This window comes from Carcharodon carcharias, chromosome 21 (genome assembly GCF_017639515.1).
Source record: "Carcharodon carcharias isolate sCarCar2 chromosome 21, sCarCar2.pri, whole genome shotgun sequence".
In the NCBI taxonomy this organism is placed as follows: Eukaryota; Metazoa; Chordata; class Chondrichthyes; order Lamniformes; family Lamnidae; genus Carcharodon; species Carcharodon carcharias.
In genome coordinates, this window is record NC_054487.1 from 15214952 (window position 1) to 15230877 (window position 15926).

A 15926-nucleotide genomic window follows, 5' to 3' on the forward strand; every position below is an offset into this window, starting at 1 on the left:
ATCTACAGCTATCAAGCGACGCCCAAAGCCTTCCCAATATTCATTTATACCTATCCATTTTATCGGGAATGCAAAATACTAAGAGTGACATAAGACAAATCTTTTGGCCAAACACAGTCTGCATAAATTCAAACTAAGTTAGGAAACCAGAAAGCTATCTGATTTTATTGCACACATCCCCCAGCATAAAGAACAACTTACTTCCATTATATTTGGTGACCTGGTTTGCCTCTCCAAGTCATTGCCCTGTGGTTTCACCTTCTAAGAAATCCAAAAGGAACCCAAATCTTGGGAGGCCATCTTCATTTCACAAAATTGATTTTTTTAAGGCATTGTGTTGCCAGGGCCGTGACATTTTCATTAAAGCACAAAACCCGAGACATTTGTTGCAGACATTGATAACAGTTTGTCTTTGTAATCCTCCAGGAACAATTGCATTAGCCATTTCAATAACACAACGAAAGCTCAAAGATTTCCATTGTCCCAACTATCATAGCAACTGCTTAGTCTTGGACTGGTTGCCTGGTGTAGTTCTGGATTCCCCCACCAGTCCCACTGAGCATGTCTGCATGTCTTAAAGCAGCAACAGACTGGATTCATGTTTCAAAGGACTCCCAGATCACAACATGGAAACTATACAGACACACGATTTACCAGTCTGTTGTTACCAAACATTTCAATCCCTTTGACTCTTATTTGTATAATATTCACTCGTTGAGTATTATGGTTCAGTCTCAGCTGGAACTCTGTTTTGGGCATACTCCAGAATCTAGGCTGGTGCCCAGTCATGTCACCCCTCAATCCAGCTGTAAAGTTTGTAGGATGATTCACAGAATAATAGAATGCTTACAGCATGGAAGGAAGCTATTGGGCCCATCATGTTTATGTCAACTCTCTGGAAAAGCAACTCAGCTGGTCCCATTCACCTGCCTTTTCTCTGGAGCCCGGTAAATTTTCATTCTTCAGATAATTATCCTGTGCTCTTTTGAAGGCGTTTGAATCTGCTTCCACCATACTTCCAGGCAGTTCCAATCCTAAACACTCACCGTACAAACATTTTACCTCATGTTGCCTTTAGTTCTCTTACCAATCACTTAAATCAGTGTCTCTATGCTTTCTCCACTGGGAACAGTTGCTCTATTTCTACTCTGTCCAGACACTTAATTATTTTGAACACGTCCGTCAAATCTCCTCTCAGCTTTCTCTTTTCTAAGGAAAATGACCCCAGTATTTGCAATTATTTTTTATTCTTTCAAGGGATGTGATCACCGCTGGCCAGGCCAGCATTTATTGCCCATCCCTAATTGCTCTTGATAAGGTGGTGGTGAGCTGCCTTCTTGAACCGCTGCCGTCCCTGTGGTGTCGGTACACCCACAGTGCTGTTAGGGAAGGAGTTATAGGATTTTGACCCAGCGACAGTGAAGGAACAGTGATATATTTCCAAGCCAGGGCTTTGAGTGGCTTGAGGGGGAAATTCCCACGTGTCTGCTGCCCTTGTCCTCCTAAATGGTAGCAGCCGTATTTTAGAAGGTGCTCTCTAAGGAGCTTTCATGAGTTCCTGCAGTGCACCTTGTAGATAGTACATACTCATACCACTGTTCACCGGTGTGAGTGAATGTTTGTGGATGGGGTGCCAATCAAGCGGGCTGCTTTGTCCTGGATGGTGTCAAGCTTCTTGAGTGTTGTGGGAGCTGCACTCATCCAGGCCAGTGGGGAGTATTACATCACACTCCTGACTTGTGCCTTGTAGATGGTGGACAGGCTTTGGGAAGGCAGGAGGTGGCTCACTGCAGGATTCCTAGCTTCTGAACTGCTTTTGTAGCCACAGTATTTATATGGCGAGTCCAGTTTAGTTTCTGGTTAATGATAACCCCCAGGATGTTGGTAGTGGGGAATTCAGTGATGGTAATGCCATTGAATGTCAAAGGGACATGGTTAGATTCCCTCTTGTTGGAGATAGTCATTGCCTGACAGTTGTGTGGTGCAAATGTCACTTGCCACTTGTCAGCCCAAGCCTGGATATTGTGTAGGTCTTGCTGCATTTGGACATGAACTGTTTCAGTACCTGAGGAGTTGCAAATGGTGCTGAACATTGTGCAATAATCAGCGAACATTCCCACTTCTGACCTTATGATGGAAGGAAGGTCTTTGATGAAGCAGCTTGAGATGTTTGGGCCTAGGACACTACCCTGAGGAACTCACGCAGTGATGTCCTGGAACTGAGATAATTGACCTTGAACAACCACAACCATCTTCCTTAGTGCTAAGTGTGACTCCAACCAGTGGAGAGTTTTACCCCGATTCCCATTTATTCCAGTATTGCTAGGGCTCCTTGATGCCACACTTGGTCAAATTCTGCCTTGATATCAAGGGAATTCACTTTCACCTCACCCCGGGAGTTCAGCTCTTTTGTCCATGTTTGAACCAAGGCTGTAATGAGGTCAGGAGTTCAGTGGCCTTGGCGGAACCCAAACTGAGCGTCAGTGAGCAGGTTATTGCTAAGTAAGTGTCGCTTTATAGCACTGTTGATGACCCCTTCCATCGCTTTACTGATGATGGAGAGTAGACTGATAGGGCAGTAGTTGGCTGGGTTGGATTTGTCCTGCTTTTTGTGTACAGGACCCACCTGGGCAATTTTCCACATAGCCGGGTAGATGCCAGTGTTGGTAGCTGTACTAGAACAGCTTGGCTAGGGACATGGCAAGTTCTGGAGTACAAGCCTTCAGTACTATTGCAGGACTGTTGTCAGGTCCCGTAGCCTTTGCAGCATCCAGTATATTCAACCATTTTTTGATATCATGTGGAGTGTATCAATCTGGCTGAAGACTGGCATCTGTGATGCTGGGGACCTCCGAAGAAGGCTGAGATGAATCATCCACTCAGCACTTCCATTACCCACACAAAACTCCAGTTGAGGATGAACCAGTATTAAAAAATCACCACAACTTCCTTGGTTTTGTACTCCATGCCTCTATTTATAAAACCCAGGGTGTACTTGTCTTGTTTAGCACTTTCCCAACCTGCCCTGCTAACTTCAAAGATTTTTTTCTCTGTTGGTGGGTTTTCCACCCTCCCTTTATCATGCCAGAATTTTTCAGCTCCTCACTCCGGTGGGATGTTCCGGTCCCGCCGATGCCGGTGCAGGGGAACCCTCCATGGGGGTGCTAGAAAATTCTGCCATTGTCTTTGGGTGGTGGAGGGGGGAGGTGTGGGGGTCAGGAACAGGGATTGCGGCTTATGACGATTGTTAAGTTTTCAGACTTTCAGGGGGATCCCACATATTATTGGTATATAATCCCACTGGAGCAATTGAGGACCACCTGGAGAATTCAACCTGAAGATTTGGCTATTAGTTGCTTTTAGAGGTTTTAAATCCTTTGGAAGCAAGCCACAGAGATACCAGCCTTTCTCCTGGATTGGGCGGTGGGAGATTGAAGCAACATCAACCGAGTACTTTCACCTTCCATGACCCAAGACTCATCAACCAGAATGTCTTGCCTTTTGGGTATTGGTGTTGGGAGGCCAAACTCCAGGCAACGCCTCTAGCCCACCAAAGAAACCACTTGAATCCCATCAACTAGTACTATGCCTGTTTCACTATGCCTCCTGCTGTATCGTGTCAAGTTTTGATTCTTTTCGCATCTTTCTTGGTCTCTGTGCATTTTGCCAGACGTTTGTGTTTCTCCTGTGGATAGTCCATTGGATCAAACAACCAGCAGAGGCTTCATGTTTCCATTACCCACACAATTATCGGACACCTCAGATCTACATCGGTGTAGGATTTCTTTGCAATTTACTCTGCAATTATGTACAGTTTGGCACAAATGAAGTGTTTCAGTCATAGATGAATTTAAGGCAAACCTAGACAACCTCATAATGGAGAATGGAATAAAAGGATATGGTAATCAGACAAGATGAAGTAACAAAGAAAAAAATAAACATTTGCATTTCTGTTGCCTTTCACAGCCTCAGAACACAGTGAAGTGGCCACAAATGTATTTCTGACGCGTAGTCACAGCTTTAATGTAGAAAGCACAGCAGATTATTTGTATGTACCCAAATGCCACAAACATTAATAATACATAAGAGCACAAGAGACAGGAGAAGACCATAGGGCCCATCGAGCATCCTCTGCCACTCAATACAACCATGGCCGATCTTGGGCTCCAACTCCCTTTCTCACTCGTTCCCCATGTCGCTTGATTCCCTGAGGGACCAAAAGTCTGCCTTATCTGAATGCTTTCAAGGCTGGAATAGACAGATTAAAGCTGGGATAGACAGAGCCAGACAATCTGTTTTTGATGTTGGTTAAGGGATAGAAATCGGCTAGAAATCTAGGAAAGGTCCCATGCTGTTCTTCAAAATAGTGCAATGGAATCTTTTAGGTCCTCCTGAGTGGTCATTTGAAGAAGATCAGGGGAGATCTACCCAATATATCATGACCAATACTTTTCCATCAACTAATATCAACAATACAGAAGGCAACAGGGAGAAAGGAAGGGAACAGGGAAAAAAAAGGAAGAAATGGAACAGAGAGAAAGGGAAAGAGAGAAGTAGCAAGAAGAAAGTCAAAAGCATGGTCAGAGGCTGGTCTGTTGTATTCAGCTTTTCTTTTCCAGTGTAATATCTCAAACTTGTGCATAATGCATGTGTTCACATTATACCCCAGTTAGCACTTCAAATTTCATATTCATTAACCAGTAACAATTTATAGCTGAAAGGGTTCAGAACCTACAAATAAATCATCAAGGAAAGTAGGTGGGTGGACAGAGAACAGCGATAGTAATGTGCATTTACATCACACCCGTTTTAAAGGATGTCCCAAGATATTTCACAAATAGGCATAAGGACATTGAGTCAGGGAGGGGGAAATTAAACATGTCGACCCAGGGGTTGGTGGTAGAGTTGTGTTTTTCTGAGGTTTCCCAGGCTGGAGAGATGGAGAAGAGTAGCCAAATGGCAGGCTGAGTGTCAAACCCCAACAAACCAAACTTTGAAGCCCCGATGGTTCACTCCAATTTGTGCTTTATTTGTTATATGCTAATTTGCCAAATTTGAATATTGCAAGCCTGGAGGTTTGGAAGAAAGGTTTTGCTTAGCGCTCGGTGTATAAATCCAGCATCATAAAAAGAAATATCTTGCATTTAAAAACATCTTTCATGAAGCTGGGCACTCCAAAAATGTTTTTACAGCCATTGAAGTACTTTTGAAGTGTCGAAACTATTGTAATGTATACATGCCAGGAATACCAGTGTGTGTTAGCTTAGCAACTTGAGACCAATACAAGTTAATGTGTCAAGAAAATAAGAAATTCTAATATTTTTCTTCTGGTAATAACCCTAACATATTTTCTTATGTACTGTAAGTCAGGCTGTAATTGGATTAAGAGCTAGGGTGATAGCAAGGGTCTGAAGTCAACAGTAACAGTGTTTTTATATGTTAATGAACCAAGAGGAACTTCAATAAGAGTTTTACATAAAGCAATAACAGGAAAAGCTTTGACTTGAGTTGTTTTAGTTCAAAGGGGGGTATACACAGGTTTTAAAAAGGTGTGAGAAATATGTTTGTTTTTACAAGTCAAGAGATAAAGAACAATTTAATGAATTCTGGGAAGGAAGCATTTCTGAAGAGACTGGTTGAGATAATGGAGAGATCAAAGGGAAGAATGTATTTAAGGAAATACTGAAGCCTATCTGAGGAGGTAGCTGGTCAGAACTCCCAGAAGACATTGTGAACAAGGCCAGACTGAAAGAACCAGCTGCTGCCAACCTCAGAAGACACCCTGAGGAAAAAGCACTGCGTGGTAAAAATTACTGGATTTCTATAGATTTTAAAATCTTTAAGGATAATTGCTGAACAGAAATAGGGAAGGCTAGCTCTGAGGGTAGTTAAGTTAATGTTTGTGGAACTGTTTTAAAGTACTCTTTACCATGTGTACCATGTGTGTTTAAGTGTAATTGTTTTTCTTTATTCTTTTAGTAAATGTTTACTGTAAAATCATCACAAGTAGTTGGGGACATCATTTCCTGATTTCAGAACAACTCCTCATGCTATACAAATTGCAAACACTATTTTGGCAGCTGTTTCAAGTTTCCCTCGGAATTTGAGTAGCTTGGCATTTCCCATCCGCTGTGCCATATCAAATGGAAACAAAAGACTTAAACTTTGTATCTATGAGGCTGCATTGTACAAATCCATAAGGCCCACGAAAGATATGCCCACAGTAATGATATCAGGAATAAAATTAGGAAGCATTTCTTCACACAAAGTGTAGTAAAAATCTAGAACTCTCCCTTAAAAGGCTATGATTGATGCTAGGCATCAATTGAAGCTTTTAAGATTGAGTTCACTAGACTTCTGTTAGGTAAAGAATCAAGGGAAATGGAAAAAAGGCAGGTGAATTTGGAGTTGAGGTACAGAATAGGCATGATGTTACTGAATGATGAAACAAGCTCAATGGGGATGAATGACAAACACCTGTTTCTATAAGCTGTTAGAGCCATCTTTATTGTTGGTCTGATGCTATGTGAGACATTGTCCAATAGGAACATTCCTGGAAAATAAAATCATTACACTATGACATCAGTCATTTGGCCAACAATAAAGCAATTTTCAGGGATGTAGCAGCTTACAACAATACAAACACCATTTGGGGGAGGGTGTGAATTAAAATGCAAGCTACTCAATGACATTTAGAGCTATGAAACATTGCAAAGATTCTGCTATAGTTTTCATTGTTCAAATTTATTTTCTGCCCTATTTCTGCAGTGAGTTTGATGGGCTTATAGGTTTAAAAATAACTTGCATTTCTATAGTGTCTATCATGGCCTCAGGACATCCCAAAGTATTTCTGATGAAGTATTTCTATTGTAATGTAGGAAATGTGGCAGCCAATTTGTACATAGCAAGATCCCACAAATAGGCACTAATGAACACATTTTCCCCCAGTTCAGGGGGTGGGGGCGGGGGCTGTGCGAGGGTGGGTGGGGGGTGGGGGCGAGCGCAAACCCGATTGGCGTCCCCGATTGGGGACATGCCGCCATTTTATGTGGGTGGGCCAATTAAGGCCCACCCATCGTGACACATGCCCGGAAGCGCTGTGCGTTTCCTGTGTGGGAGGAGGGATTCCCTGAGCGTTTCCCTGTGCTCTTTCATATGTGCATGTGAAAGAGGGCAGAGGTACAGAGGTACCTCAGGGAGATCTGTTTGACATGTGTAAGTTTAAATAAAGGAAGGAAAAAAAATTTGAAACATATCCCCTCATGTGACACTGTCACGTGAGCTGGGACATGTCAAAGAATTAATGTAAAAATTTTTATTACATTTTAAGACACTTCATGAAACCTCATCCCGCCCGTGGACGAGGTTTCACGAAAAATGCGAAGGCCGCTTGGTCTCTTCGCCTGCCTACCCACTTTAATCTTATTTAATTGAGTTAATGACTATCTAGATGGCCTTAATAGGCTTTTGACCGTTCGGTGGGTGGGGGACACATGCACGACATTCACCTCACGTCATTTTACACGTTGGCGAGCGGGCCCCACTCCTACTCGCCGACCAGAGAATTCTGCCCATTGTCTATTTTAGTGGGGTTGGCGGGGGGATCGGGGAGAACTCTTGCTCTTCCTCAGATAGCTGCTGTGAAACATTTCGTAGGGCCTCAATAGTAATAGTACAGGGCAAGAGAACAGCATACCCTCAGTACTGCACTGCGAGTGTCAATTTAAATTATGTGTTGGAGGTTTTGGAATGGGACTCGAAGCATCTGCCTTGTGATTGTTGAGCATGCTGCCGACTGCAGTTTACAGCTATCCTCCTCACTATTTACCACCCTACCAATTTTCGTGTTGTCCACGAACTTCTTGATCACACCCCCTACATTTAAATTCAAATCAATTATGTGCTTATATATTTCCTCCCCTCCCCTGAAGCCATAGCTAAGACTGAGATGCTGTTCTGAGCACAACAATCACAACATTTAGCGAAAAGCTCGGAATATGGGAGAAGAGGGCTGTCACCTGCTGTCTTGCATTCCCCCCCCCCCCCACCCCACCAATGCCCCCGCAGCACCCACCTCCCTGGCATTGACCGTGTCCTAAATCACAGGGGTGGGGCTACTAACATATTTGGGGGAAGGCACGAGGAATATGACACTGCAGCTGGGGCAGGTGCCCAACGGGGCAAGAGTTGTTAGAACCTGAGATTGACAACCTGCCTCTCCAAGAGATGAGCCGAAGACTTGCTCAGGCAAGTGACAAATGAATTTATTTTCCCCTCTCATTATCCAGCTCTGAAATTCTGCCTGGTGAGGTGCACAAGAACCCCAGTGCAGCCGTAGACACCTGCTTTCTGTGAACATGTATTGACAGCCTAGTCATTGGGAATCCCGGGAACACTCCCAAGGTCGACATGCGATGGACAGGGGAAGAAATCTGCCCCAGCTGACAGTTGGTCTCCTGAGATGAAAAGCTGGTCCCACCGTCCCTACGGAGAATGGAGATTCTGCTCTGGGGTATTTATTGTCACCAGAGGGAAACATGAGGACCCACGGAAACATTGGGGAAATATTGGAACATTGTGCCCGTGACTGCTGAAAAGCAGTCATCCAGCCGAATCCACTCCCGATCTGTAATCCCGTAGACTGTGACACTTCAAATGCATATTAAAGTATTTTTAAATTGTGATGAGGGAATAATCCCTGGGAACATGAGGAACCATGGGAACCACGTTCCCCTATGTTTCAGCAAAATTCTACATTAGGAACAAGATCCAGAAGCTTTGGGAGAGGAAGTTCTAGATTTCCACTATCCTTTGTGTAAAAAAATATTTCCTCTCTGAATGGCCTAGTTTGAATTTTAAGCTTATGTTCCCTTCCCCAACCTTTAAACTGCCTCAGCACCACATCAGATTACCATTTAGAATAACTCATTTATGAGGAAAGATTTAGAGCAGGGTGCTCCTTCATTATAATTATCACACAAGGTTATTCATTTAACCCAATTCTTGTTGTCTTTAATCAAAAAAGTTCAAGAAGGGCCCAAAGCCCACGTGTTGGACACCTTAATAGAGAAATAAATACAGCTCAAAGCTGTATTTTAAGGGAAAAGGGAAATAAGGTCAATATTTGGGGATGCTGAGCAAGAATCAACCTTGGGAACATCAAGGGAGGGGCAAGTATGAAACAGTACAGTGAATCTCAATTCTAAGAGGGTAGTTGCATGGAGAGGGAAGTCCAATACCACCATCTGCTGGTAGATATTCAGACTACACCAAACAAAAATAAAAATGACCAACTGGTTAAAATTTAAAGGGGCTCCCCTAAAGTGAATGAAATCTTTTACATCTCACTTATTCTAAATGTCAGTTTAGTAATTTGTTTGTCATTTCTAGACACTGTTCCTATTTAGACTCATAGACGTTTACAGCACAAAAGGAGACCATTCGACCCATCGTGTCCACGCCAGTCAACAAAGATCTGACTACATGAATCCCATTTTCCTGCACTTGTCCTATAGCCCTGGAGGCTATGGCAATGCAGGTGAATATCTAAATACTCCTTAAATGTTATGAGAGTTTCTGACTCAACCACCCCTTCAGGCAGTGAGTTCCAGACTCCCACCACCCTCTGGGTGAAAAAATTTCTCCTCAACTCCCCTCTTAGCCTTCTACCTCTTACCTTAAATTTATGCCCACTGATCATTGACTGCCCTACTAATGGGAAAAATGCCTTCCTATCCACCCTATCTATGCCCCTCATAATCTTATACACCTCTATCAGGTCCCCTCTCAACCTTCGCTGCTCCAAGGAAAACAACCTCAGCCTATCCAATCTTTCCTCATAGCTCAGATCCTCCAGCCCAGGCAGCATCCTGGTAAATCTCTTCTGCACCGTCTCCTGTGTAATCACATCTTTCCTATAATGTGGTGACCGGAACTACACACAGTACTCCAGTTGTGGCCTAACCTGTGTTTTATACAGCTCCAGCATAATCTCCCTGCTCTAGAATTCTATGTCTTGGCTAATAAAGGAAAATATCCCATATGCTTTCTCAACCGCCTCATCTATCTACTCTGCTACCTTCAGGGATCTGTGGATATACACAAGGTCCCTCTGATCTTCAGTACTTTCCAGAGTCCTACCATTCATAGTGTAATCCCTTGCCTTGTTAGTCCTTCCCAAGTGCAATACCTCACGCATATCTGAGTTGAATTCCATTTGCCACTGTTCTGCCCACCTGACCAGTCCATTGATATCCTCCTGCAGTTTATGGCTATCCTCCTCACTATTTACCACCCTACCAATTTTCGTGTTGTCATAGCCCCTACATTTAAGTTCAAATCATTTATGTGCTTATATATTTCCTCTCCTCCCCTAAAGCCATAGCTAAGACTGAGATGCTGTTCTGAGCACAATAAGAATTAAGAGCAGGAGTAAGCCATCTGACCCTTCAATCATGATATGATTGATCCTCTACCTTAACATCAGCTTTTTGCACTATCCCCATATCTTTCAATCCCTGGACAGACTGCATGAATCCCATTTTCCGGCACTTGGCCTATAGCCCTGGAGGCTATGGCAATGCAGGTGAATATCTAAATACTCCTTAAATATTATGAGAGTTTCTGACTCAACCACCCCTTCAGGCAGTGAGTTCCAGACTCCCACCACCCTCTGGGTGACAAAAATCTATCGATCTTAGTCTTGAATATATTCAATGATTGAGATTTCACAGTCCCCTGGGGTAAGGAATTCCAAAAATTTACAACCTCTTTGAGTGAAGAAAGTTCTACTCAGATCAGTCCTAAATGGCTGACCTCTTATCCTGACACGGTCATGTCTTGTTCTAGACTTCATAAACAAGGAAAACATCTTCCCAGCATCCATCTTGTCACATCTCTTAAGAAATGTTATATGTTTCAATTAGATCACGTCTAATTCTTCTGAACTGTAGGGAATATAGTCCTGTTCTCTTGCACGACAATCGTCTCATCCCAGGAATCAATCTATTGAAGCTTCTTTTCAGTCCCTCTGACAATCAGTATCTTTACAGTGCAGAAGGAGGCCATTCAGCCCATCAACTCTGCACTGGCTCTCTGAAAGAGCATCCCAGGTAGTCCCACTTCCCTACCTTATGCCCATAACCTAGCACAATCTTTTCAGGAAGCAATCCGATTCCCTTTTGAATACCGCAATCAAACCTGCCTCCAACACCCTTTCAGGAAGTTTGTTCCAGACTCCAAACACCCTCTGGGTGAAAAAAATTTCCCTCACATTTACCCCCTTTGCCAATTATTTTGAATCTGTGCCTCTAGTTCTTGATGTTCGAGTGGGAACAGTTTTTCACTATTTGTCCTGTCCATACCCCTCAATCTTGAATACCTCTATCAAGTCTCCTCTCAGCCTTCTTTTCTCCAAGGAAAACAGTCCCAACATCTCCAACAAAAACACAAATAGCTGGAAGAACTCAGCAGGTTTGACAGCATTTGCGGAGAGGAATACATTTAACGTTTCCCAACCTCTCCAATCTATCCTCATAGCTACAGTTCTTCATCCTAGGAATCATTCTTATAAATCTTCTCTGTACTCTCTCCAAGGCCTTCACATCCTTCCTCAAGTATGACACTCGGAACTGGATGCAGTACACCAGATGAGGCCTAACTAGTGTCTTATGCAAGTTCAGTACGACCTCTCTTACTCTTGTGCTCAATACCCCTATTAATAAAGCCATAGATTCTATATGCTTTATATTCCTCTCTGTTGAATATCATCCCATATTACAATAAATGCTGGGGTGGACCAGGTGTTTACAGGGTTACAAGTTGGGCAGCAGCTTTTGCACTCTGCACTATTTTACTAACTATGCCCATTACAGCCAATTGCCACAGGCTTCAAAGCTCTGAAAAAGGGTTATACAGACTCAATGATAACGGTTTCTGTCTCCATAGATGCTGTCAGGCCTGCTGAACCCTTCCCAGCACTTTCCGTTTTTATTATGGCCCTCCCAATGCCTGCATATATCAGGAAATCACAAGGGTGTTACCCATAACACTGGCATCTCTAACATCTGGATCTGCGTGGCCATGAATGATGAAAAGTGAGCCACAACAGCCCCCTCAACCCTGAAAGAGGGGCATTGAGCTAGTGTTAGGCAGAGTCCCTCAAGTTAGAATTCACTCCAACATTAGTCAGGCCAACAGGATTCCTACAGTCTCCCTTTCATGTTGCTGATCTTAAAAGATACTTAAGTGGCAAGACCTTGTCTAACACTTCAGTGCGGGACTGAGGGAGCACACCAAATTGGTCCCTGGGATGAGGACATTGTCTTATGATGGGAGGCTGAGTAAATTGGGCTTATATTCTTTGGAGTTAAGAAAAATGAGAGATGATCTCATTGAAACGTGTAAATTCTGAAGGGGTTTGATAAGATAGACGCTGAGAGATTGTTTCTGTTGGTTGGGGAATCCAAAACAGGGGGGCATAGTCTCAGGATAAGGGGTCAATCATTTTGGACTGATATGAGGAGAAATTTCTTCACTCAAAGGGTTGTGAATCTTTGGAATTCTCCATCCCAGAGGGTTGTGGATGCTCCATCATTGAATACATTTAAGGCCGGGAGAGACAGATATTTGATCTCTTAAGGGATATGGGGAGTGGGCAGGAAAGTGGAGTTGAAGCCATGTTCATATTGAATGGCAGAGCAGTCTCAATATACCATGTGGTCTACACCTGCTCCTATTTCTTATGTCTTTGAGTCCTATGTTGTCTTTCGAATGACACATTAATCTGTGAGCTGAATCATCCCAGAATTGCACTAAGTGTGGTAGTGGGAGCGAAAACAACATTTTTCCTGCCAGCCATAATAGTGAGTTTTCGTGCCATTTTGTCCGCTTCCTGCTTCAGTAATTGTGCAGCCACAGGAAACACACCGCCTCGCTGGCAGGGAGCCTCTGAATCCTTCAGTAGCTTGCCACCCACCAGAGTGGCTATTCCTGATACCCAAGTCTGCTTGGTGTGAATCAAGAAATTGACCCAACATGGTGTACTCTTCTCCTAGATCACAGTTTCAGTCTCCGGCTAGGCCTCTCCAGATCCAGGCTTGGTTAACACTCTAACTGTATTGTTGCAGTGTAAATGTTCCCTAAGTTAGTCTCACCTGAGTGTGTACAAGGGCTCACCAATATGCTAAAATATCAGCTCTGTAGCCAGCTCACTATCAAATACAGCAATGTTTACTCCTCCTGTGACTGTACCTTCACAAGAGCTCATCAAGGAGGAGAGCTGAAGGAAATGAAGCCACTGTTGGGTGACACAAGCTCTCACTCATCAGTCTTCCCCATTTCAGGGACCAACAGGAGTGTGTGCTGAATGATGGTTCCAGTAGGGATTTGAAGGTCTAAATCCATTCTAAACAAGTTCAGTGCAGACAGCTCCTGGGCACTGGTCAGCAAAATAACCTTTTTTATTCAGGTTGTTGAATGATATTAGAAGGAAAGTTAAATGGACAAATCACACAAAGTGGAATGCAGAAGGAGGCCATTCAGCCCATCACATTTGTACTGATGTTAGCTTTTCAACAACATCAGCCATTTGTACTTACATAGTATCTCGAAAATATCTCAAGCTGCTTCACAGGAGTGTTAACAGGCAAGAATTGATACTGAACCACATAGAGCTATCAGGATAGGAGACTAAAAGCTGTATTACACTAACCCCATCTATTTTCTAGTCTGAAGACAGTTATGGCCATGGAAAGAGCGATCAAGTGTTGACCTGTCAAACTGTTAGGGCCAGATATTCCCCTCCACCCCTGCCCAGAATGGGAATGGATAAAATGAGGCCCGAGGGACAGGAATTTCAAACTTACCCTTCCATTCCCAACACACACACCATCTTCCTGTAGTCAAAAAATGTATCAGGCCATGAACCTATATGTGTATCCTGTGAGGCTGGGGTTGCCATTATAAAGGTCTAGAAGAAATTTGAATTTCATCCCCAAGATTATTTTTGTTTTTGGGGGAGGGATTTGGAAGCCAGTGGGAATCCCACCAGTTAAGTCAGTGTGTGAGCCTTGGGGGAAGCCTGTTAAAGAGTCAGGAACCTTTTGACAGGTAAATTTAAAAGATCTTTACAATGCCCCTTCATATCCCCCATGAGCTCTCCATGCCCCCTCATATCCCCCATGACCTCTCCATGCCCCCTCATATCCCCCATGACCTCTCCATGCCCCCTCATATCCCCCATGACATCTCCATGCCCCCTCATATCCCCCATGACATCTCCATGCCCCCTCATACCCCCATGACCTCTCCATATCCCCTCATATCCTCCATGACCTCTCCATGCCCCCTCATATCCCCCATGACCTCTCCATGCCCCCTCATATCCCCCATGACATCTTCATGCCCCCTCATAGCCCCCATGACATCTCCATGCCCCCTCATATCCCCATGACCTCTCCATGCCCCCTTATAGCCCCCATGACATCTCCATGCCCCCTCATATCCCCCATGACCTCTCCATGCCCCCTCATATCCCCCATGACCTCTCCATGCCCCCTCATATCCCCCATGACATCTCCATGCCCCCTCATATCCCCCATGACCTCTCCATGCCCCCTCATATCCCCATGACCTCTCCATGCCCCCCATATCCCCCATGACCTCTCCATGCCCCCTCATATTCCCCCATGACCTCTCCATGCCCCCTCATATCCCCCATGACCTCTCCTTGCCCCCTCATATCCCCCATGACCTCTCCATGCCCCCTCACATCCCCATGACCTCTCCATGCCCCCCATATCCCCCATGACCTCTCCATGCCCCCTCATATCCCCCATGACCTCTCCTTGCCCCCTCATATCCCCTATGCCCTCTCAAGCCTCCTCATAGCCTCCAAGCTCCCTCATATTCCTCATGTCTCTTCCATGCTCTCCATGCATCCTCTATACCCTCTCTTACAGTATGTATGATGTACAGAACCAATGGGTCAAAGGCATATAGGCAAGTCTTTGAAATGCTCCTGAAATTGACACAATAAAGCAAGAGGCTTTAAAAATCTCCTTTGACCTGTCAATCAACCACAACCATTTGTAATATGAATAAGAAAGGCTTTAACCCTCTTCACACTTCTTAATCCTATCCAAATAGACATTGAAAAGCCTGGACGCGTCATGGCAGAATGGAAGGAATATGAGGGGGCATGGAGAGAACATGGGGAGTGAGGGCTGGGGGCCTAAACATGTAGAGGGCTGAGCCAATGTCCCAGAGAACCAAGGTGGGTGTTCCGTAATCAGCCTGCATTGGCACCCACCCACCTCCATTGCTGCCTCAGGCCTGCCCATGGAGGTGGCAGACCCTAACCTCACCTGCACACAACTCCCAGAGACAGAAAAACTGTTGGATTGGATGAGTTTGGGTTGCAAGTCGGGAAATGGCCCGATTCACATTTACCGACCCAGAGGGCAAGATCCAACCCTTAGTTTGCATGTGGATCCTTCCATGACTTCACACGAGTCTCCAAGGAAAGAGTGAGCAGATACACTTCAAATAGAAGTGTGAAACTTAACGATGTAAAGGATCACCATTTCACTAAAGCAAGATTCACATGAAACAGCAACATAAAATTAGATTGTAAAGGAGAACCTGATGAGGCATTGTACTTTGTAGCTGAAGAAACCATTTCACCACCAGTTTTCCTTTGGCTCTAATGGTGGTATTGATGGTGGAAGAGTTCCATGGCGCTAGACAACCTTCTGCCATTCCCCTCCCCCACCTCAAGTACCCATACTGACCCATAACCTGTCAAGTGCCAAGTAGCTTTTTGACATTGTGTGCTATGGGAATGAGTCATTGTCAAAGCTGAACCCAATTCTCTTCTCGTGCACTTACATTCCAATGGGTCATGGTCAGAAACAGGCCACTGGCAC